Raw genomic sequence first — 26,844 nt, 5'->3', positions numbered from 1 at the left:
ACTGCTGAGTAGTTACTACCACTACTGGATCTTCAGACTGGCCAGCTGAAGTAGTGGATTTTCCTTTGGAGTCCTTGCCCTTGGAGTTGTCATCACCCTGCAGGTTATACCATGAGAAGGGTGCCTTTGCCTTCACTTTCACATCAAATCCCCGCTTCTCCACATTGAGGTCCTCGAGGTACATTGTCAAGAAGTTGGGGAATGGGTAGGACCTGTCACCCTCACTCGCCACCCTTGAAATAACCCGAGAAATCACATTCCCGACATTGATAGGGTACCCTGTTATGAATGATGCAACTAAGACTGCCCGGTGAAGTGGGAGTGAGTTGTCATGGGTGGTAGGATCTAGCCTGCTGCACATGAATGTCTCCCACCCCTTTGCCTCAAAATTCAATGTCCTCCTCAATATTTTTACCCCCGCAGTCCGCCAATGGGGAGTGGTACCTAGGATTTCTAAGTACTCCGCCAACCACGGACCGGCCTCCTCACCCAATTTCATTTTGTCAAGGTACAGGGACTCATCCTCCTGTACGAAGCCCAAATAGTCATTGATGGCCTTGCCATCAAACTTCACTGTCAAGTTCCGGACTTTGGTAATCATAGTAACCTTTTTGATATGGGCCACGTTGGTGTAGAATTCTTTCAACAAATGCTTATTTGCGTCATCCACTTGCCCGATAAAGTAGTCCCATCTAGCTCTATCGTTGAATTTCCTCAACACATTTGGATTGTGAGGCAAAAGATTCCGGGTAATGATTTTTCTCTCCGGAATCAACCTCTTCTCTGGCCACCACTCTTTGAACTTGTGGTAGGCAATTTCACTGACGAACCGGTCCTCCCATGCCTTCGTGTTCCTAGTCTGCTCAACCCCGCCAACTTGGGGCTCACCCCTTTGTGCTTCTTCCCCCTCCTCCGGTACTTCATCCTCTCTGGATAATGAAGCTGTGGGAGAGGTGGAGTACTCATCTCCACTACCGTCAGCTGAGCCCTTAGATGACTCAGAAGATACATGAACTGAAGCTGGGGCAGTGGGGGATGTTGGGGGTGTATCTCTCAATCTGTTTCTCTCCGGCCAATCAGCAATGTACTTTGGCACAGAGTCTGATGATGTCTCCCGGGAGGGCTCGTACTCATTCCCCGGTTGATCAATAGCCCAATCAATAGCTCTGATGATTTTCCTTGTGTTTTTATGTTTTGTCGGGCTTGAGGGGTCAACGTTATCATCTTTTGTTTCCCACCCCGGGAGGACTCTCCCCTGCCTAGTTGTTTACCACCTTTGCCTCGTAATTTCACCATTGTCTACAAACAACATTCATTAGACTTGTTAGTATCCAGAAAAACATTGTAATTCACAGTTGCAGAAAAAATGTTGCAGACAGTTCACTTGTTGCATAGCGCGGATCGTACAAAATGTAGTGCGGCCGCAAAGAGGCCAATGCGACCGCACAAAATGGCACCACGGTCCGCATAGAGGTGGGGTTCAGACAACCCACTCTCTAAATAAATGCACCGCGGACCGCATAAAATGCCATTGCGGTCCGCATTGAGGCACCGCGGATCGCACAAAATGCAATGCGACCACAATCCTCACTTATCAGAATGCAGAACATTGTTCACCGCGGTCCGCATTAAATGGCATTGCGGACCACATAAGGGCATCGCGAACCGCACTAAACCCACCGCGGTCCGCATTGAGTACCACATCGCAGCACCAACCTAGGGTTCATGATATGTTCAAATTAAGTCCACATTTTACCTAATGAAGAGTCCCTACGTGTTGGTTCAGTTATTTGACTACCTAAACCTACTTTAAACAAGAAATTAACTAACCTAATCTACCAAATCGAAAGAAATACGGGAAATGCAAGAAGAGCTAAGAAAACAAAAATTTAATGAAAATAATAAAATTAACAATTGAAAAGAAATGAAAGTACCAGAGGTAAGATGCTGTGATGATGATTAATCCTTAGTGGGTCAGTTCGTGCAATAAGTGGAGATGAACAATGATTTTTAAAGCTATGAGAGTAAAAGGATCGAAAAGTTTAAAATGAGGGCCTCAGGTCCTATTTATAGAAAAAGGTCCTAGGGCCCAGCTCACCTACCCATCGCGGACTGCAAAAAATGGCACCGGGGTCCGCGGTGCTCAAAACCACAGGGCTCAGACAAGACAACCACTGTGGACTGCACAAAATGTGATGTGGCCGCAGTGGACCACCACGGTTCGCACAAAATGCAATGCGATCGCGGTGGTATACTTCAGAGAACCTCCACTTTTGTCAATTCATCAGTGCGGTCTGCATTCATTTCTTGCCCCTGCACTGAGGTCTCTGCAGCCGCACAAAATGGCAGTGCGGTCCGTGTTGATAATCTTCAGAGAGTAGTCATTTTCCAACTTTTTCCTGCACTGCATCAACACAATCCTACAGCATCTCACAACCAGTCAGTCCAAAAATAAATCCTACACTACAATGAAAATCAAAGAAAAATAAGAAGAAAAACACATAGGTTGCCTCCCAAGAAGCGCCTGATTTAACGTCGCGGCGCGATGCAGGTTACCATCAAATCATTTGAGATGAAGAAGTACCACCATGTGGCTGTTATCAATTTTTCCCAAGTAGTGCTTTACCCTATGCCCATTCACTATGAAAACTTCCTCATTTTTCTTCTTCAAATCAAGTGCACCAAACGGAGTCACAAATACCACTTCAAAAGGTCCACTCCATTTTGACTTAAGCTTTCCCGGAAACATATGTAACTGAGAGTTGAACAAGAGAATCAAATCACCCATTTTGAACTCCTTACTGCAAGCATATTTATCATGAAGGTACTTCATCTTGTACTTGTACAAGGAAGAACTGGAGTAGACATGGAATAGGAATTCATCAAGTTCATTAAGCTGCTCCACACGAACATTTGCTGCCACATCCCATTCAAGATTTAACTTCCTCAAAGCCCACATGGCCTTGTGCTCTAACTCAACCGGTAGATGGCAAGCTTTCCCAAACACCAACTGATACAGAGACATACCAATCGGAGTCTTGTAATCAGTCTTATAAGCCCATAGAGCATCATCCAACTTCTTTGACCAATCAGTCCTATTAGCATTTACCGTCTTTGACAATATGCTCTTGATTTCCCTATTGGAGACTTCCACTTGACCACTTTCTTGAGGATGATAGGGAGTAGAAACTTTGTGATTGACACCATACTTTGCAAGCAAAGTGTCAAAAGCTCTATTGCAAAAATGAGACCCCCCATCACTTATGATTGCACGAGGAGTACCAAACCTTGTAAAAATGCTCTTCTTGAGAAATGCAACAACACTCCGGGCCTCATTATTGGGAAAAGACACGGCTTCAACCCACTTCAAAACATAGTCAACCGCCATAAGAATGTATGTGTTCCCACATGAGCTAACAAACGGGCCAATAAAATTGATGCCTCACACATCAAAAATATCAACCTCAAGAATGGTATTGAGAGGTATCTCATCTTTCTTCGAAATTCCGCACGCTCTTTGACATTCGTCACACCTCTTCACTAGTTCACTTGCATCTTTGTACAAAGTTTGCCAATAAAACCCACAACTAAGAACTTTGGAAGCCGTCCTCGCCCCTCCATGATGGCCACCATAGGGAGAGGAATGACAATCCTCCAAGATACTCAATTGCTCTTCCTCCGGGACACACCTTCGGATCACACCATCCGTGCAAATCTTGAACAAGTACGGCTTATCTCAATAGAAATCCAAACTATCCCATTTGAGCTTCTTCCTTTGGTTAGAAGAGAGCTCACATAGGATTATACCAGTCACAAGGAAATTAGCAATGTCCGCAAACCATGGCATACCATTCACCGATACCAAAAGGATTTGTTCGTCGGAAATGAATCATTGATATCTAGTCCATCACGACGCCTCCCCTCCTTCTCCAAGCGGGATAAATGGTCTGCCACTTGGTTTTCACTACCTTTCCGGTTCACAATATCCAAATCAAACTCTTGAAGTAACAAGACCCATCGCATCAGTCTAGCTTTGGAATCTTTCATTGTCATCAAGTACTGTAGTGCGACATGATTGGTATGGACCTTGGCACCCATAAGATACGGCCAAAATTTTTCGATTGCGAACACAATAGCCAAAAGTTCTTTCTTGGTCACCGTGTAGTTCATTTGAGCATCATTCATTGTCTTGCTCACATAGTACACCGGATGAAACATTTTGTTCACTCTTTGACCCAAAACCGCCCCAACCGCAGTATCGCTCGCATCACACATGAGCTCAAAGGGCAAGCTCCAATTAGGTGCAGTAATGATAGGAGTGCTGGTCAACTTATGCTTGAGAAGTTCAAAGGCTTGCATACACTTTTCATCAAACACGAACTTGGCATCTTTTTCTAATAACTTGCATAAGGGATTCACTACCTTCGAAAAGTCTTTGATAAATCTCCGGTAGAACCCCGCATGCCTAAGAAAACTTCTAACTCCCTTGACAGAGGTAGGGGAGGGAGCCTTGAAATCACATCAATTTTTGCTTTGTATACCTCAATACCATGCTTTGAAATTTTATGCCCAAGAACTATGCCTTCTTCCACCATAAAATGGCATTTCTCCTAATTGAGAACAAGATTGGTTTTTTCACAATGGGCTAAGACTCTATCAAGATTTTTCAAGCACTCATCAAATGAATCACCCACAACACTAAAGTTGTCCATGAACACCTCCAAAATGTCTTCCACCATATCGGTGAAAATGGACATCATACACCGCTGAAATGTAGCTGGTGCATTACACAACCCAAAAGGCATCCGAGAAAAAGCAAAGGTGCCATATGGACAAGTGAATGTGGTTCTTCTCCTGATCTTCCAGAGCAATCAAGATTTGGTTGTACCCAGAATACCCATCCAAGAAATAGTAGAAGGCACGCCCAGCAAGTCGATCTAACATCTGATCAAGAAAAGGCAGTGGAAAGTGATCTTTGCCGGTCACTTTATTCAACTTGCAGTAATCCATGCATACCCTCCAACTAGTGACGGTTCTGGTAGGAATCAACTCATTTTGTGAATTTGCAATCACGGTCATGCCACCTTTCTTCGGTACACATTGCACCGGCGAAGTCCAAGAGCTATCAGAGATGGGGTACACAAATTTAGCATCCAACCACTTGATCACCTCCTTTTTCACAACTTCTTGCATTACTTCGGTCAACCTTCTTTGATGCTCCAAGAAGGACTTTGCATCATCTTCTAGAATAATCTTGTGCATACAGAATGCGGGGCTTATCCCCTGAATATCAGCTAAAGTCCATCCAATTGCCTTTTTCTGCTTTTGAAGCACCGCTAATGTGGCATCAACCTGCATGTTAGTAAGACAAGAGGAAAGAATAACTAGCAAAGTAGAACTTGGGCCTAAGAACTCATACCTGAGGTGTGGAGGCAACGACTCCAACTCCAACACCGGAGGTTCCTCAATTGAAGGCTTTGTTGGTGGAGTCTTCCTATTCTCGAGATCCAAAGAAAGTTTTCTAGGCTCATAAGAGTACGAGCCCATTCCAAGTAAAGCATTCACACACTCCACCCGGCTTGGATCCTTATTGACATCAACATTCAACAATACTACCTCAAGAGGGTCCTCCACATTGATCATTGCATTGGTATCATCAACTATCACTGTTGTGACAAGGTCCACAAAAGAGCACACCTCGGTACTGTTGGGCTGCTTTATTGACTTGCACACATGAAAAAACACCTTTTCATCACCCACCCGGAAGGTGAGTTCCCCTGCTTTCACATTAACTAAGGCTTTCCTCGTAGCAAGGAAAGGTCTCCCCAAAATTATAGGAACTCCATAATCCACCTCACAATCCACGATCACAAAGTTAGCTGGCAAGATAAACTTGTCCACCCGGACAAGAACATCGTCAATAATACCCAATGGTCTCTTCATCGTTCTATCCGCTATTTGCAATCTCATGGAAGTCGGCCTTGGTTTCCCAATACCCAAAGTCTTAAAAATTGAGTAGGGCATCAAGTTGATACTAGCCCCCAAATTACATAGAGTCTTAGCAAAGTCCGCACTTCCAATGGTGCAAGGAATGGTGAAAGCACCGGGATCTTCAAGCTTCGGGGCCATTGAATGCACTATTGCACTAACTTGGTGAGTCATCTTTATAGTTTCACAATCTATGGAGCGCTTCTTTGTCACCAAGTCCTTCATGAATTTATCATAGCTCGGTATTTGCTCAAGAGCCTCCATCAAAGGCACATTAATAGATAAGCTCTTCATCATGTCAATGAACTTTTTAAACTGACTCTCATTTTCTGCTTCGCGAGCCTTTGAGGATAAGGTGGAGGTGGCCTTGGAAAAGGAGCCTTGGCTTTAGGCACATGTCAATTACGTGTTCCCTAGACGGGTTCCGTCATTTTGATTTTCCACCTCGGCATCTTGAATATCAATCCTCACTTCTTCATTCACATTCTCATCAATCACATTTTCAACCACCAAAGGAAATTCATCTTCTTGCAACTCAACATTATCACTCAAAATTTGTTTTTGTTTGGAGGCATTCACATCACCGCCTCGTCCACTCCTTGTAGTTACCACCATAACATGATTGTTCCCACCCTTCGGGTTCACTACCGTATCACTTGGTAGAACACCTTTAGGGCGAGTGTCTTCAAGGACTGTGAGATTTGGCGCAACTAAACCTCCAAATTCCTAATTGAAGTATTGTGGGAAGACAACTGAGCATCAGAATCCGCATTCTTTTTCATCATTTGTTCGAACATCATTTCAATTCTCCCCATATCATTGCTAGAAGAACTAGGACCTTGGAATGGAAATGTAGTTGGATAGTTCGGTTGTTGGTACATTGGGGGCCTTTGAAAGCCTTGCCCCCAATTTCCTTGGTTTCCATTATTCCATCCACCTTGATTGTTATTACCATCCCAATTGTTGTTGTTACCATTCCAATTTCCTTGATTGTTTTGATTGTTGTTCTGATTACCTCAGTTGTTATTTTGGTTGTTGTTCCCCTAATTACCATTGCCTTGTTGTTGTTGATTGCCCCAATTGCCTTGGGGTCTCCATTGTTGTTGGTTGGAAGAATTGCCCCTTTGGCCTTGATAATTGTTCACGTATTGCACCTCTTCACTCTGTCCATCATAACTATCATCTTGAAATCTACCACAATCATTGTCAAATTGCTCTGAATTCCCTTGCTTATGTTGACCTCTTTGTCTTTTTTTGTTGACAAGCATGTTGACACCCTCCATAGCATTCACTTGGAAAAGATTTTGAACTTGTTGCAACTGTGCCTTTGCTAGTTGGTTCATAGTAGTTGTAAACTCAGCTATAGCCTGCCCATGATCATGTAACTCCTTGTGCAAATGAGTGATGGTGGGGTCATCCTGGGGCACATTGGCTCTACTTTGTCAAACAGAAGAAGTGTTAGCTATCTTGTCAAGAATGTCACAAGCCTCATCATAAGACAGCTTCATAAAGTTGCCCCCAGCAAGTTGGTTCACTATGCATTGGTTTGTTGTGTTAATGCCCCGATAGAAAGTCTGTTGGATCATCACCTCAGTCATATCATTGTTGGGGCATTCCTTCACCATTGTTCTATAACGCTCCCAAATCTCATGCAAAGGTTCCGTAGGTTCTTGCTTGAAAGCCAAGATCTCATCTCCCAATGCTGCCATATGCCCTAGTGAGAAATTTTTTGCAATGAACTTGTCCGCCAACTCATCCCAAGTAGTGATGGAATAGTTGGGAAGTCACTCGCGCCAATCCAATGCCTTCCCTCTGAGTGATAATGGGAAGAGTCTCAACCGAAGTGCATCTTTGGACACATTAGTTTGCTTGCTCCTCCAACAGGTATCCACGAACCCCTTGAGATGTTTGTAAGCATTTTGACTGGCAGCGCCGTGAAATACCCATGCTGCTCCAGCAATGTAAGCATCATATTGGTAATTTGAAACTTTCCCGCCTGAATCTGGGGTGGGACAATTGCAGTTGCATAGCCTTGGTTTGGAAGCACTCGACGAGCCACTCTTGGAGATGGCGGGGGAGGGTCAGAAATATTATCATTGGCCTGGCGGCCTCTCCTTTGTCTTTGAGGCACAATAAGGACCTCATCTTCAACATTGTCATCTACTTCCTCCCCCAGCGGAAGATCTCCAAGAGGTGCATTGTTTAAGTTTACTGCCATTTTGTACCTGAAGTTGTGACACAAACAAATTAGTAACACAGAAGGAAAGAAGAACAATACACAAAACTATTTAGATAGATAGCCAAAACCGTTAGCTCCCCGGCAACGGGCCAAAAAGTGATCAAGGCCAACCCTGCACTGCTATTGAGTAGCGAGAGAGGTCGAATTAGCTTTTACCCGATTAAGGTCGGGATCGATTTCCTCAGGGAGCTAAATATTGGAGTTGAGTTTCTATCTGAAATGGAGTTGCGTATTTGTTCCTAATTGCACTTATACACATTTTTGGTTTTGATTATAATTCTAATTTTATAATACTACAATGCTGAATTAAGCTAAACAAGATTAAGGTTAAACTATTGCGAGTTGTTCAAACAGGTAAAAGGCACTAGGGTAGCGACTTTCTCCTAGGTGGTTAATTAATGGATTCTTGAGTCTAAGGCTAGATTGTCATATTTGGGGAGTATGATATAACCATTGCACGATTCTACTCACTCTACATCTCTCGGTGGTCCAAGCGATTTTGCCCAAATTGACTTTCTCAAATCCAATTGGGTATGCAAATTTGTGCAAGCAATTGAGGTTCAAGTCGGGTATTACTATCTCTAGGTTTAGCCCTTTAATTGGGGCTATCAATTTCTTGAGTGCGCCCCAATTCCTTGTTGGACCAATATTAGAGACTTAGGCTCTCTTCCTCAAGAAGAGACAAAGTCATCTAAACAATAACTAGTGTTTGCAACCACTAATTCAATAATTAAACATGAAATTAGTCCAAATATCAAACACCCATATTCAATCAAGCCCTAAAATACAAGACCCATCAATTACTCACACTAGGGTTGAGCCACAACCCTAGCTTATGGGTCTAGCTGCTCATAATTAGAGAAGAAAACAAAGAAATAGATGAAAAAAAACTCATAATAATTAATTGCTAAATTAAACTTGAAGATTCAATGTTGAAATTAAGCTAAAATTACTCAAAATAGCAAAAGGAATTAAGTCACGAGCGCAGCTCTCAGTACAAAACTATCCGATGACCTAAAAATGGGAAAATAATGTATTTATACTAGGCTGAAGATTTTGAACAAAAATACTCCTGCGGGGCTAGTGCGGACCGCACAAAATCGAGTGCGGCCGCACTAAGGCTCTGGGCTTGAATAATCAGCTCTCTGAACTTGGGCAATGCGGACCGCACAAAGTCGAGTGTGGCCGCGGTGGCTTCTAGTGCGGTCCGCACGAAATGGACCGCGGACCGCATTGAGCTTCATCCTCCAAACTAACATCTCTTTGAAACTTGGCTCTGCGGACCGTACGAAATCGAGTGCGGCCGCATTGCCTTATGGTCTATAAAGCAACCACTCTGAACTTCACTTTTACGGACTGCATAGAATGGTGTGCGGCCGCATTGACCCTGTTTTGACTGAGCTTGGTCTTGTCTTGGTACTTGTGCAAGTTTTACTCCTTTTTGAGCTGGTTTTTGACACCTTGTCACCTTGTTGATCAAACCTGTAATCAAGCATAACTTGTGAGCCTTTGGAACTATTTCGTACGCATTTCTAATCAAAACTTAAGCAAGAAGGAGTGTAAAATACATTATAATCCCTAGTTATCAGGATTGCCAACTGATTTTAACACGTTGACAGTTAAACAAAAGCAATTCTGGTTTTATTTTAAGCAATTGCCTAAGGCTTGCCTAGGCGTAAAGTAGTATATAACAGTTATTCAGAATTATTAAAAGACAGTTTGGAAATTATTTTACCCTAAGAGCATGTTGTTCTAGTTGATACGAATGTAGAGATTATTGCCAGTTATTTTAAACGAGATAATCAAGTGTGAAGCTGTTTTTTACCTATTTTATGATCAACAGTTTACACTAAGTGTGAATGCAAGTACGAATAAGATCCTAAAATATGATATCTAAGATGCATGTGTAAAACTCATGATGCAGAATTCGTAGAGTAGGATCTCTAAATGCAAATGGAAAGATTGCAGAAATTCCTAGAGCAGAATTTCTAAATGCACATGGCAAGATTACATAATTTCCTAAGAACATGATTTCTAAATGCACGTGGCAACGTAGAACATAATAGTAAAGTGCTAATTATTAGCAGATTTTAAAACATGATTTTGTGAGGGTGCACATGCTGAAACAATAAACATGAGACTAAAGGCAAGATTTCTAATGCATGCATGAGCCCTAAGAAGGGTTTCTAATGCGCAATTAGGAACATAAACCTAATAACATATTTTCTACCCGTAACAACTATAACATACATATTTACCCCATCCCTTTTCACTAGCCAACCCCAATACTTGTTTACAACAAGTTATTACAGACCAACATTGAAATGAATTACATAATGAAAAATAAGAAGTTACGCTATAGGAAGCCTGATTAGGTTTTGTTCTCTGAGTTATGTAATCAATCATCTCAAGTTCCAAGATTGTTAATAGCTTTCCCTCATATCTAGGTGTGTCAGAGTTCCCTAAGGACCTCAAGGGTTTCCGGGCAGTGCTCACACCTAGATTCCATAGCCAAGACAGAGTAAGTGCAGTGTGGAAATGCCAACTTTCATATGTCCAAGTTCAGAGGGAGCTCAAGGGTCCCAAGGTAAGGCTCATACAAAAGAGGCAGAACCTAGTATTCTAAGAGTATAGTGAAAATGCATAACACATGTTTGAAAGGAGTTTGTTTAAAAACTGGACTGACAAGTCCATTTTGAAAGCAATCAGTAACAGAGATGATTGAAAGCAGTTGTAGTAGTAAACAAAACTCAAGCACCTTATGATGGGATCACACACAGAATCAGTAGTCACACAGGGGGTCAAGGGATTTGGGGATACATAGACATTTAACTGTAAACACATAACCCCAACAAGGGTCTTAGGACTGGTTTGGACATGCTCAACAATAGTTGATACTGGCATAATCACAAACCAGTCAGAAAGAACATAAACACATGGAAGGGATATGGATTTGGGATTCATAAGATGGTAAGTACATAGTAAGTGATTGACAAAGCATGCTTTGAAACACACATAAGGGAATGCAATAATCTAAAAGGAAGGGGAGACATAATAGCATGCTAGTAATGTAACTCAACTACAAGTTTCACAACAGAACCACAAGTAGAAGTAGACCAAGAATGAGAGAAACTGAAACAATAAGAGAAGCATGTTGTTGTTGAGGCGTTAAATTGAACTAGGACATACCAATGGAGATAGAGGTAAACAAATGAAAGAACCAAGGCTTATAGATGATTAGCCTTGACTTGCAGCTGACCAATGGTAGTAGAATGGCACAAAATTTTAAAGTAAGAGAGGGATTTTTGAAAGCCAAGTTTGTGTCTTTTTAATGAAAGACTTATGGTATTTATAGCTTTGAAAATAAGTAGAAAATAAGGTAACAAGTAAAGGTTTAGCACAATTATAGAAGTAATCACAATTAGAATCCAATTAATACAAGTATTTCCCTTTAATCAAGGAATTACAGCTCAAACGGATACTAACAAGGATAATTAAGGAAAGAAAATCAGTTTGAGAAAGATTGATATTTACCATATAAGGGGTAGTAAAAGTATAGAGCATGTGATTGAGTCTACGTACAGAATACACTGATTTGGGAAAAGGATTCAGCAAGAATGAAGCATCACAACAAATAAGGGAATGGAATCAATTTAAACACGAGTAAAATTTTAGGGGTTTATAATAAAACCTTGCAATTAAACTGTAACTTAAGGAAATCAGGATCAATCAAGAAGGAGTCATGATTCTGCACTTTGACATATAAATAGAGAAGAATGAACTGGCGTATCAGACATGCAAGGTCAGCCATATCGACAAAAGAAGCAAACTAGATGAACACAAGCATACATAAGTGACATGAGTAGGCTAAGGACTCAGTAATACAAAAGAACCCACTCGAAGCATGGCAATCAACAAAGTCAAGTAGTCATGGCTAAAACATAGAACCGGAGTGAAAAACCAACCTAACAGGTAAAGAAGATCAGGCCAACACACAAAAACAAGTAAAGAGTGTCTTTGAAACTCACAGTAACAAGTGAAGAAATCTTTAAGAAATTAGGGTTTTAACAAAGTTGAGTTAAAAAGCGGTAAGAACTCAGAATCAGTTAAGATAAACAAAGGAAAGGGTCTAACCATAAAGAACTCAATCGAAACAGGTATACATACAAATCAAATAAACTAAGACAGTTCCAGAAACTCGGATAGAACCAAAACAAATAGCGTTTTCAACACGATGAATCAGGTGGAAGAAAATATAAATAAACCATTTAAACATAGTAAAATCATGTGACAATACTGAAAATTAGAGGAGAAGTCTTTAAAAGAGGTTAAGAAACCCTAATCTTGAAGACGGAGAGTCACTTTGAAAAAGATCGGGAAAACCTTTGAGAAAAACACCAAGAGGTTCATAATATATACAGATCTAAGACAAATCTGAAAGAAAATCGGAAAATCTTTAAAGTTAGGGTTTCAGAGAACCCAGAAAAAGTGAGAAAACTTCGAAAAGTTACTAGTTTAACCGAAAAAGTCAAAAATCTTACTCGAACGATCATGGATGGCCGGAAAATGGCATGGGAAACCATGGGAGGTGAGTGAACCACCTCTAGTTCACTTGAAGGCCTTAAAACGATGACACATGTTCAAGAGGGAGCCATAAGACTGGTAGGTGGTGAGACCACCATGGGTTCAGGCAAGAAGATGGCCGGAGAAGGTGGATGAGGTTCATCGGAGAGGAGGGGAATGGAGAAGGTTCTAGAGAGAACCAAAGATAGAGAGAGAGATATGAGAGTCGGTTGAGTGAAGAATGAGAGGGTTTGGGGGGTCGGTCGTTTAGGTTTAATTTAGGAAGGGGGATGGGGACCGTTGATCTGAATGATCAACGGTCAAGGTTGAATGAGGTAGGTGGGTCGGGTATGGCTTGGGTTTGGGCTTAGGTCCGGTGAATTTTTAATTGGGTTGGGGATCTGTTTGATTTAGGCTAGATTTGAAAGCCAATTTTGGCTATAAGTTAAATAGCCATTTTCCCCATTTAATTTATAAAAAATAGTAGATAATTTCTAAAAATAATTTAAAAATGCTAAAATAATTTACAATACATAATTAGCAATTTCAAAATATAGGATCCAGTTTTATGCATATAAAAGATGATTAAATCTTAAAATGGGCTAACATTGCAATTATATGCAATTTAGCTTTAAAAATACTAAATGTAATTATAAAAATATGTAAAAATTACGTTAGACATATTTTGGCATAAATATAGAAATCCAATAGATGAATTATCAAAATAATTTTTTTAAAAATAATTATTGGAGATTTTATGGATAAAAAGGGAGAAAATAAATCAATTTAAAACCTTTAAAATTATGAAAAAATAATAAAATCCTTGGACATGCTTATATACGCATATATGCTATTTTGAAGGTATTTTGCATATTTAAAATATATAGAAAAAAATTGGGTATCAACACAGACTCTGGGAGGGGACCCTTACGGCCCAGGCGCAATATCAAGCCATATAGTGGCATAATCAATAGGCTCTCGGCCTCATATCAAGCCACCTCGTGGCGTACAACTCAGTCCCTCGGCCTCATAATCATGAATCAGCTCAATAACCTCACAACACAGGCCCTCGGCCTTACTTAGTCAGAAATCTCCAAAAGCCACTCGGGCATATTAAAATATGATGCTCAACCTAAAATATCATTTAAAGTATTAAAAGAGGGTAAACATGGCTGATTTATGAAAATAGTATAATATAACATGACTGAGCACAGATGTAAAATCAAAACAGTGAGGAAATAGCAGTAAAAATCCTCCAAGGGTCCAAATAGTTGGCACGAGGCCCAAAATATGGGATTCAACCCAAAACATGATGATAACAAATAGTTTTCAATCAAATACGTCGTAAAATGGTTATTCGGGATGGACTAAGTCACAATCCCCAACGGTGCATGACCCCACGCTTGCCATCTAGCATGTGCGTCACCTCAACATAGCACAAAGATGTGAAATCCGGGGTTTTATACCCTCAGGACAACATTTAAAATTATTACTCGCCTCAATCCGGTCCAAACTCTAGCCTGCAATGCCTTTGCCCCTCGAATCGGCCTCAACTCGCATCGAATATATCCAAAATAAGAATCACGATGTCAAAATATGCCAATGAAATGAAGCCCATGCGAAAATAATCAATTTACAACATAAATCCCTAAATTAACCAAAACTCGACCCCCGGGACCACGTCTCAGAATTCGATAAAATTTACATCAATAGATTCTTTATCTTCCCATGAGTTCATACATATCAAAAGTCCCAAAATCCGACCACAAATGGCCCTCAAATCCTCAAGTTAAGGTCTCCAATACCAAGCCCTAGTTTCCCAATTTTTAACCCTTAATTTCCATAATTACAGCTCTAATCCATGAAATAATGCCATAGAATCGATTATTAGGTTTAGAAATCTTACCTCCAGACGTTATCCCTTAAACCCCTCTTCAAAATCTCCCAAAAAGCTCCAAAACCGACTTGAAATGGTGAAGAACAACTCAAAAATCGCGAAGGAATGCTTTTATACCTTCTGACCCAGGGATTCTGCACCTGCGGCCAATTCCACACTCCTGCGCAACCGCTTCTGCGGTCATCACTTAAGTGGCCAAAATCATATCTACGATGCACTGTCCGCACCTGCGCTATCGCAGGTGCGCTCCCCTTACCGCTTCTGCGATTCCACCTGGTCCTCCTCTTGGCCGCATTTGCGGCTCCCTCTACGCTTCTGCGAGCCCGCACCTGCGGTCCCCTAGCCGCCGGTGCAGTTATGGCAGTAGACTACAACTTCAGCTGCCATTTCTAATTTCCTTTCTTTCTGTCAACCACCCGAAATCACACCGAGGTCCCTAGGACCTCAACCAAAAGCACAAACACATCATATACCACTATTCTAACTTGTACATATCCTCAAAATACCTCGAACAACATCAAATCATCCAAAACACATCGAATTCAAGACTAAGGTTCCAAAATCTTCTGAATTACACTTTCGATCAAAAAGTCTACCAAACCACGTCCGAATGACCTGAAATTTTGCACACACATCCTAAATGACACAACGGAACTACTGCAACTCCTAGAATTCCATTCCGACCCCTATATCAAAATCTTACCTATCAACCGGAAAATACCAAAATTCCAATTTCGCCAATTCAAGCCTAAATCTACTCCGGGCCTCCAAAACACATTCCGATCACGCTCCTAAGTCTCAAATCACCTCCCGAAGCTATCTGAATTACCGGAACTCACATCCTAGCCCTCTAACACATAAGTCAATATCCGGTTGTCTTTTCCAACTTAAGCTTCCTCAAAAGAGACTAAGTGTCTAAAACCGTACCAAAACCTTTCCGAAACCGAGCTAACCAACCCGATCACGCATAGAACCGATAAACAAAGAAATAAGAAGCAAAAATGGGGGAAATAGAGCGGTAACTCATGAAATGTCCGGTTGTGTCGTTACACAAATGTTGTAAAAAGTAATTTTTAAATGAATTAACCAAACACAAATTATTATTATTTTCAAAAGTACTTTTAGAAAAAGCATTTCTGAAAAAAGTAATTGACAAAAAAGTAATTTTTGATAGCTTGACCAAATGGGATCTAATTGATTTTTGTCAAAAGTGTTTTTCTCAAAAGTACTTTTGAGAAAAAACTTTTTTCGGCTTTTAAAAAACTATTTTTATTTCTACTCAAAATACTTTTTTTCCTTTAAAAATTTTGCTAAACACCTTTATAACGACCTGACTAGTCGTTTTTCTTTTTAGAATTCCGTCCCCCTAAATAAAACTTTCCATGCTTGCTTTAACTAATTTATGACCTGCGGGGATGGTTGGTTCGGGATTTTGAAGAGTTTTAGTTGTAATAGGCACACTTGATTCCCTGAGATTTACTTAAAAGGCTAAGTTTGACTTTGGTCAATATTTTAGTGAATGGACCCGGACTCTTGTTTTGATGGTTCCGAAGGGTCCGTAGGAAAATATGGGACCTGGGCGTATGCCCGGAATCGAATTCCGAGGTCCCTAGCCCGAGTAATGAATTTTTGTTAGAAATTATTAAACTGAAATTCTAAGGATTTAATGAAATTAAATAATGCTTGATCATATTGGTATCAGGACCGTATGTTGGTTTCGGAGCCCGGTACAGGTCCAATATAATATTTAAGACTTTCCCACAAAATTTGGTGTCAATCCGAGTAGTATAATAATTTCTAAGTTTGATTCAATTGGTTTTAGGGGGTGATTCTTAGATTTAGCGTTGTTTCGGGCGTTCCGAGGGTTCGAGCGAGTTTGTTTTATGATTTTAAACTTGTCGGTATGTTCGGGCGGGGCCCGGGGGCCCCGAGTGTCAATTGGGCGAGGCTAGAGTGAAGTTGGAAAACTTGGGAAGGAGCTGAAGCTCCAGGTTTCTGTCATAACCGCACATGCGGCTGGTCAGCTGCAGGTCCGAGACCGCAGAAGCGATCGTCCCCTCGCAGAAGCGGCCAAGCCAGAAGCCGCAGAAGTGGTTGCTTCCCGCAGAAGCGGCCCAGTGGCCTAGCTGAATTTCCGCAGAAGCGGACACCTTTCCGCAGATGAAGTGGGCGTAGGTGCGGCCTAGGACCGCAGATGCGAAAATCACTGAAGTAGTGACCTTCATTTATTACGGGCTCTAGGACATTTTTGCTTATTTTCACTTATTTATTGGGCGATTTTGGAGCTCTTGAGAGAAGACTTTCACCTAGCATCTTGAGGTAAGCTCATCATATTCATTTCTAGTTTAGTACTTGAACCTCAGGTAGATTAACACACAAAGATTAAGAAAAAATCATAGGATTAGAGCAAAACCTAGGGTTTTGATAAAAGTTAGATTTAACCACGAAATTTGTTATGAAATGAAGTAGAAATCATATATTATTGATCCTTAGGTTATGAAGAACAACTTTCTTCGAAAATTTTTGAAATCCGGGCACGTGGGCCCGGTGTCGAATTTTAGGAAACTTGTATTTGGGGTTGGGAAATTACTTAAAGTTAGAAAGCCAACTTGTGAGCTTGTATTGACTAGCTCCTACCTCATTTAATTAGTTTTGGATCGTTCGGCTCCAAATTGAGGGTTTAAGCACGTTCTTGATATTGGAAGTACGCTTCGGAGCGAGGTAAGTCTCCTTTCTAACCTTGTAAGAGGGAATTGTCCCCATAGGTGTAATAATAGAATAAATTGCCACTAAATGCGGGACTACGTATGCACTAGGTGACGAGAGTCCGTACATAGCTACTACTATGTTAATTGTACGGATAGTTTAGGACCCGTATCATGCCATATTTGTAAATGTTTATATCCTTTCATGCTAATGAGATCATTTAAGGTATGCTAAAGACTTGGAAATAAACCTATGTGAACGTATGCACTTGTTTGAACACTTGTATGAATTATTTTAATATAAATGCGCCTTTATGCACCTTCTTGATGATAAATGATATTTGTGGATCGGGCTGATCACCTCGGTAGAAATAGATGCATCTATGGTTCGTGCCATTCGACCCTCTGGCAGTGCACAATTTCTTTTCTGTTGGACCGGGCCATACGATCTCAGCATAACGTGCACATGATATTTATGTGAAATCTTATTCATGACTTACTTTGTTAAATGCTTTGAAATGTAAATGGCTAATTGTGATACTATCTAGGCATGACTTATCACTTCTTGTTATAAACTGATATTATCTGTGACATCCATGTTTAGCATAAAACTTTATTATATTATTTGACCCTAGTAAGTATCAAGTCGACCTGTCGTCTCTGCTAATTCGAGACTAGACGGGATACTTACTGGGTACATATTGTTTATGTAATCATACTACGCTTCTGTACTTAATTGTACATGATCTGAGGCAAGTACATCTGGCTATCAGTCTGGTGCGCGTTCCTGATCATAATCTGAGAATTCCACGGTGAGCTGCTCCCTTTCTATGCAGTTCAGCAGCTTGATTGAGTCTCTCTCTTTACTTTTGGCTGTTTACTCTTTTTCAGACAATAAGATAGATTTACTCTTTTGTATATTCTACTAGATGCCCACATACTTGTGACACCAGGTCTTAACACACACATTAGTAGACTATTTTTTTGGGAATTGTATAATTATTTTTGGTACGTTACTAATTATCACTTGTTTTAACTTTAAATTAAGAAATTGCTATAATTATTTTGGTAAAGTAAAATGAGAACTTATTAATATTTCAACGTTGGCTTGCCTGACAATGGTATTGGGAGCCATCATGACCTATAGTGAAATTGGGTCGTGACAATATGGTATCAGAGCACTAGGTTCACGTAGGTCTCACAAGTCATAGGCAAACCTAATAGAGTTTTGCGGATCGGTACGGAGATGTCTGTATTTATCTTCGAGAGGCTATAGGGTGTTAAGAAACTACACTTTATTCATTTCCTATTGTGTAGTGGTTGGTATACTAAATTCCCTCTTTTATTCTCTCACAGATGGTAAGGACACGCACGACAGATGTTCCAAACATGGGAGGGGCTGCTCCCCCATTGCTAGAGGCCGAGGCAGAGGCCTGGGGAGGGCACCGGCCCGAGGTAGGGGATGAGGACATCCCAGAGCTGTTCCAGTAGTACCACCGGTGGATCTTGCGGGAGATCCTATCATTGAGGAATAGGGCGAGGTGCCCGCAGCTGAGACTACCCCGACTGACTTTATGACAACACTAGGTTTCCAGGAGGTTATGGGCCGTATGCTGCGGTTCATGGACACCATGACTCAGGCTGGTTTATTTCCAGCGGATCCAGCTATATCACAGGCAGGAGGGGGAGCACAGACCCTTACTGCTCAGGCTCCTAGTCATGCAGCTACAGTGTATCAAACTCCGGGTGTACTACCCGCGGATGGGGCTCGACCAGTTGCTACAATGGTTCCCGAGCCCAGACCAACTGCGGATGGTGACCCGTAGAAGTTGTTGGATAGATGGACTAGACTTCACTTCCTATCTTCTGGGTGAGTGTCATGAGGATGCCCAGGATTTCATTGATAGGTGCAGGGACAGACTGCACAACATGAGGATATTGGAGTCATGCGGGGTTGACCAAATGTCCTTAACATACAGGCTTGTTACTGTAAGTTCAGGACTAGATGTCCTTAATTTATGAGCTTGTAAGTCTAAGTTTAGGATACATGTCCTTAACTTTTGAACTTGTAACTCTAAGTTCAGGACTACATGTCCTTAACTTTTGAACTTGGAACTCAAAGTTCAAGACTACCTGTCCTTAATTTCTGTGGTTGTAACTCTAAGTTAAGGACTACGTGTCCTTAATTTCTGTACTTGTAACTCTAAGTTAAGGACCAAGTGTCCTTAATTTTTGAACTTCCAACTCTAAGTTCAGGACCAAGTGTCCTTAACTTATGAGCTTGTTACTGTAAGTTATGGACTAGCTGCCCTAAATTTATGAGTTTGTAAGTCTAAGTTAAGGACTACCTGTCCTTAATTTTTGAGCTTGTAATTCTAAGTTCAGGACTACATATCCTTAACTTTTGAACTTGTAATTCTAAGTTCAGGACTACATGTCCTTATTTTTTGAACTTGAAACTCTAAGTTCAGGACTACCTGTGAATTCAGTATAAATATTGTTTATACTCAGAAAAGTTCATTTTCTCTTTCATGAAATATCTTCTAAAAGACATTCATAGTGTTTTTCAAGACATAAAAACATGAATTCATGTTCCCTTTTTTTTTGTACCTAACAAAAGATTATTAGTGTTAATGTGACTATTAAGATGATAACAATTATTTTTTGCATATTCTGGCATTTATTCCGATAAAGGATGGACGTATCTGTAGTGTGTATTTATATTTAATTTTGATCTACGACCTCTGCAATAAGCAGCTGACGGTGAGAAATCCAAAACAAAAATGCAAGATGTAAAACCAAGAAACCAAAGCCAATGTATTCGATGCAGAGAAGATGAAAAAGAATTACTATATGTAGGAATTAGCGAGAAGTAACAAAATGAAGTTCTGGAGAGAGAAGTGAGAGTTCTGAACTTTTGATAAAGGGTTTTGATAAACCGAGAGAGAAGGCAGAAAAGAAATAGAAGAAAGGGTAAAAATATCTTTTCATATTAATTTTAATAAAGTAATGGCTATTTTTGCTCATTATTAGAATTGCTGGATAAAAAATAAATACCACCTTAAATAGTGGCTACCCCACACCATTTTTACACCATTAGTAGGTCAAGGATCATTTGAAACTGAAAAATAAGTGAGCCTCCTTTGGTTGCCTAATTAGACAAAAAAGATGGTGCGTTATGAAAAATTCCCTATATTATATACTAGTTACCATTAGCCCGGGCTATGCCCGGGCCCAATTGCATAGTCAAGCTTGTAAAGTCTGACTACCTTATTTTTTGTCGTCGAAGTATAATTGTAAATATCTTGGGGCATTTACATCTATACCCGTTTTTTGAACTAAACATATAACTGGGTGGGTGACTATTTAAATTAATTCTTTTGAATGGCTTAAATGCTCATTAAATTTAAGCAAAGTTTAAAGAATTTGCTTCTTTCTTTTTCTAGACAAAAGCTAAACTTTCTTAAAATTTTAATTGACCCAAACTTCAAAATAATATTTATTCATATTTTCAAATATTACAACTTTACGAATGAAAGCTCGTTATAATATAATCAAACCTTATCATAAACTTTGTCATTATATATAATATTTTGCTTTGGAGCTATTCTTATAAAGTTTTAGAGTTGAAAATTTTGATCTAAGATCAAACTATATATTTTTACCTTTTTTTCTACATAAAGTTGATTAATGGTTTTCTATATTTTGTTTTGGTAAGGTTGTCGTGTTTGTAGTAATGTGACATTGTTATAAATATATATTATATTATGAATGTTAATTTAGTATTCCGTTGTAAATAAGCTTCCTGAAGAAGCTTATCCATATGTGACTCCACCGTAAATATGGTTATCTATTTAGTACTCTATTGGAAATAAGCTTCCTGAAAAAGCTTATCATTTTGGTACTCCGTTATGGATAAATATTACCTTCGGCAGAAGATTATATATATTTGGTACTGTAGCAGCTTAATAGCAACTTACTAACAGCTTGTAGTAGCAGCTTACACAGCAACTTGCAGTAGCAGCTTACACAACAGCTTCCTTTCTTCTATAAATAGAGGAGATTTCAGTTCATTATGTACATGAATTTGAAGTTGAATAATAAATCTCTCTCTCTCTCTCTCTCTCTCTCTCTCTACTTGTCTTTGATTTCTTTACTTTAAAGTCTTTATTTTATAACACGTTATTAGCACGAGACTCTGCCATTTTGAGCACTTACTTCAAATTTAATTTCTATTTCAGTGTTCATCTCCAATGTATGGCGATGCTCTTACATCCGTGGTAGATCTTGTTCATTTCAAGCATCATAAGACAGATTATATCCTTGAGGTTGTGAGCTTTTCTTCTTGGCGGTAGAGATGTGGACATCACTTACGTCTGGAGTGGTCAAATTTGTGTGAAGTAATTTGAGCCTTTTGCTTATATTTGGTTTAATATCTTTATCATCGCTTGCTTGGTTATATGCTATGCATACAGTACCTATTTTGGTATTTATTTCCTTCATCCTAATTATTATAATAAAGGATTATAAAGTGGATAACATTGTTAGATCCACTTATATTCCAGCAGAGTTTGCAAGAAATATACAACCACCAGAAGTGGTTATGTTTCGTATATCTCATTATAACTAAATTTTTGTTAACCACCAGAAGTGGTAAATGCCTATGGCCACCCAAAGTGATAATTTAGGCTTTCTATGGCTACAATTGAAGATAAGCTAGAGAAAAAATTTCTCTATATTACGTGCATGCCTCGATTTGCTCCTGAAATAACAATATCTTAAAAGAGGTTCTAAGCCATCGTGATTAATGCACGCTCAATAATTAGGTTTCATTCCCTGAAGGATGAGAACTTTTGATAAATATTAATTTATTCCTGAAGTGAATGTGACAATATTAATAAAGCTCGTAAATATGAATGCGCTTTTGGTGTAAATGTATTACAATTCACCTCTAGAAGAGGTAATATGATTGAGAGAATATATACTCAATTTTTCGTATTTTAAATTTGCTCCTGAAGAAGTAACACAACGAAATTTTCTCCTGAAGCAGAAAAATATTATGAAAATGTATCTTTCTTGTGCTTAAATAAAATAATAAGCTATTCAAAGTTATTTTTGAAGCACATTTTCATTCCCTGAAGTGAATGAAGAAATACCACAACTCACCTCCTGAAGAGGTAGAATAACAAAGGATATAAATCTTGTTTTTGTGGCATAAAGATCATTGTCGCACGTACATGTTATACATGAAATATATTGGATAATTTTATTAAATATCAATCCAAGACAAAAGTATTCTTGTAGAATGCTTTCTACTACAATCATATTAATATGTTACGGTTAGTTATCGAGTTCCCTGAAGGAAATAACAACTCATGTATCTTTCCCCGAAGGATGTAATGACTATGTGGTTGCCGATTTGATATAAAATATTCAGATGTTAATGGCGTTTCTCCCTGAATGAGATATTTGTCACAAAGTTGGTGGTAAAATTAATAAAATTCTTAATTTCTTACATTTATAAATTTAGAATTGTCTTTATAATGTTCATTTTATTATGATTTTCTCTCATTATACCAGAAGTGTCTGAGAAATATTTGATAGTACAAAATATATCAACAACTCCTGAAGAGCTAACTGTTTATTTAGAAGACAGGTGACACTAGTAGTGTCTGATAAATATTTGATTGTGGAAAATAAATTGAAGGCTCCCCGCTTATATGCAAATTTTTCATTTATATTATATGATTGTGGTCAAAACACATGTTGTAGTAAACCCGAAATTTACTAATACAACTGGCTATCATATTGAGACTACAAATGATTGAAAGACTGAAAATCTTCGCATTTCCACAATCATAGGGGGTAAAATAATATGTATATGAGAAGTTACCCGCCTTATATCTTCAATTTGTACTACATCATGTATCATAGTAAACCAGAAGTTTACTAATGCAAAAATTTATGCCATAGTAAACTAGAAATTTACTAAGAGATAGTACATGCTATGATAAACTTGAAGTTTTCATTTGCCATTTTTTGAGCTATTTGAGAATTCAGATAAGTATATACTGAAGAACTAGAAAATTCTTCAAGAATTCTCTTGTGTTGCTTGTTCTCATAATAAATTGATTATACCAGCTAAAGTTGGGATTAAGATCCCTAATTTTGAAATATACAAAAGATGAATATGGGGTCATTCACCTATCATGTGAACCACTTATAGATGCATATATGAGATGGTTATATGTGCGATTATTATCAACCTGCATTTTGGCATGTGAAATTGCTTTTCTTAGTTATGAGAATAATTTTCAGATTATTAAATCAAGATAGTTCATCTTGATGATGCTGGTTTATATCCAAGATGGTTTAGTATAGAATACCTCCTATTAATGGCTAAACTATTGTTTATGAGAACAAAGTTTCATGCGTTGGTCTAAGATTTTCTAAATTGCATATAGCAGCACTTATATGCATCAGACCAACAATATATGATAAGTCCTCCCCTCACAATTGGTTTAGGATCAGAAACTGTGACAACCCGGCCGGTCATTTTAAGAATTTATACCCCGATCCCCTATTAACTGGTTTCCTCGAGTTTATTTCTGCTATTTTAATTTGCCGGGATGTTCGGTTTTGAGTTTCGGAGAGCTTTGGGACACTTAGTCCCTAAATGAGAGCTTAAGTGTTGGAAAGTTGACTGTATTCGGAACAATGTAAAAACGGCCTTGGAATGGAAATCCGATGGTTCCGTTAGCTCCGTTGGGTGATTTTGGGCTTAGAAGCGTGTTCGGATTGTGTTTAGGAGGTCCGTAGCTAATTTAGGCTTGAAATGCTGAAAGTTGAATTTTTGAAGTTTCCGGTTCGATAGTGAGATTTTGATCCGAGGGTCAGAATGGAATTCTGGAAGTTGGAGTAGCTCCATAGTGTTGAATGTGACGTGTGTGCAAAATTTTATTTCATTCGGATGAAGTTTGATAGACTTTTTGATCGAAAGCGTATTTTTTAGAGTTTTTGGAATTCTTAGGCTTGAATCCGATGAAAAATAGGTGTTTTGATGTTATTTTGAGCGTTCCGAAGGTTGAAACAAGTTTGAATGAACTTATGGAATATGTTGGTAGATTTGGTTGAGGTCCCGGGGGCCTCGGGATGATTTCGGATGGTTGATGGAAAGATTTTTGAAATTGGAGTTGCAGCTTCAGCTGTTCTGCTGTCATAACCGCACCTGCGAGTGGGGGACCACAGGTGCGGAGCCGCATAAGCAAAATTTGGAGAGTTCAATAGGAATCGCAGAAGCGATAGAATTTCCATAGGAGCGGTACCGCATCTGTGGATGGGGAGTCACAGATGCAGAATCTGGGCCCTAAGTGAAAAGTCGCAGATGCGACCATTGTTCCGCAAACGCGGGACCGCAGATATGGAAACAGCTGGGCAGAAATATGAAATTTTGAGAGTTTAGTTTCAAAGTTGGAAATTCGATTTGGAGCTCGGGAGAGGGTGATTTTGAGAGAAATTTGAAGAGGATATCATTGGGTAACAATTCTTTCACCCTTTCTAGTTATATTCCATCAATCTATAGTTAGTTTCATCATTTAATTTCGGATTGGAGATGAAAATTGGGGAAAGGTTGGAAGAATGTTCTTAGACCAAAAATTCGCCTTTTGATTGGGAATTTGACCTTAGATTTGGATAATTTTGGTATGCATGAACTCGTGAGAGTATGAGGATTCTGGAAATGTAAATTTCATCTGATTCCGAGATATGGGCCCGAGGGGCGTTTGGGTCATTTTACCTAATTTCGCGTATTAGCTTAGAATTTCTTTGTAGAATCAGTTACTTGAAGTGTTATTTACATTATGCAATTGAATTGAATAGATTTGGGCCATTTGGAGTCGAGTACTCGTGGCAAGAACGTGGTTTCGGATTGATTTTGAGCCGGTTCGAGGTAAGTGGCTTGTCTAACCTTGTGTGGGGGATTTTCCCCTTAGGATTGGTATTGTGATAATTGAAATGCCTTGTACGTGAGGTGACGAGTGCGTACTTGTGCTAATTATTGAAAATCCGGTTTTCATTAAGTAGCTTTAATTGTGTTTTCCCTTTCTATTTATTCTACTTGCACTTTTAAACCTGCTGTTAGTTAGAGAAGCATGTCTAATTGACTTAATTGCTTTATTTGCTTTAACTGCCTTATTTGTATTACGTGAAGCATGCTAGGTTAGAATTGTCTGTGTTACCTTGTTATGAATTTGAGTTTATTTGAGTATTCCTTGTGCCATTGTTGTGTGTTTTACTTTGGGACTACGGGACGACATCCTGGAGATCCCCTGTACGCATTTACGATTTGAGCTGAAGTGCGGGATACCGAGAGATCTCCAGCACGTATACTGAGGATACCAAGAGATCTTCGGGATACCAAGAGATCCCTAGCATATATTGAGGATACCAAGAGATCCTCGGGATACGAAGTGATCCCTATCATAAATTGAGGATACAAAGAGATCCTCGGGATACCAAGAGATCCCTAGCATATATTGAGGATACCGAGAGATCCTCGGGATACCAAGAGATACCTAGCATACATTGAGGATACCGAGAGATCCTCGGGATACCAAGAGATTCCTAGCGTATATTGAGGGTACTATGAGATCCTCAGGATACTGAGAGATCCCCGATTATTTCGTTGTGATTGTTTTTGCCTCTGTTTCAGTTATTGAATTCCTTGTTTTCCTGTATTAAATTCTTATCATTAGTTTTCAGCTGTATTGCTTATCTTATATTGTCATGTCTTATATTCTTTATTTTATCTCAACAGGGCCCTGACCTTCCTCGTCACTACCCCACCGAGGTTAGGCTTGGCACTTACTGAGTACCGCTGTGGTGTACTCATGCCCCTTCTACGCATGTTTTTCATGTGTAAATCTAGGTACTGCGACTCAGTCCTATCACCCTTGAGGCGATGCGATTGCTCCAGCGATTTCGAGGTATATCTGCCGCGTTCGCAGACCGAGGAGTCCCTTTCTATTCTAGCTTTTAAACATTTGCCCTTCTGTATTTCTTTTCCTTGTTAGATATTCTAGAGTTAGAGTACTGTGTAGTGATCCTTAGCTTGTGATTCATGGGTTTCAGGGTCTTGAAAGTATGTATTGGTTTAGAGTTAAATACTGTGTATGCCGAACGGCACTTCTAAACACTATTTTATCACTCTTCATTCTGTTTTAATTTGTTTTTATTCCGCACTTTGGTTATCTTCCGCAATTTAGGCTTACCTAGTCGTAGAGGACTAGGTGTCATCACGATGGTTCACGGAGGCGAACCGGGGTCGTGATAGAAACCAAATATTTTTACTATCTTTTGATGTGTGGTATATGATTACTTTCTCTCCCACAATGCACAAAGATATGTTTCCCAAAGAATATTGGAGATATATGTTAGTTTTTCTAACATTTGAG

This window comes from Nicotiana tabacum, chromosome 6, assembly GCF_000715075.1.
Source record: "Nicotiana tabacum cultivar K326 chromosome 6, ASM71507v2, whole genome shotgun sequence".
Lineage (NCBI taxonomy): Eukaryota > Viridiplantae > Streptophyta > Magnoliopsida > Solanales > Solanaceae > Nicotiana > Nicotiana tabacum.
Note: the sequence above shows the minus strand (reverse complement) of the source record.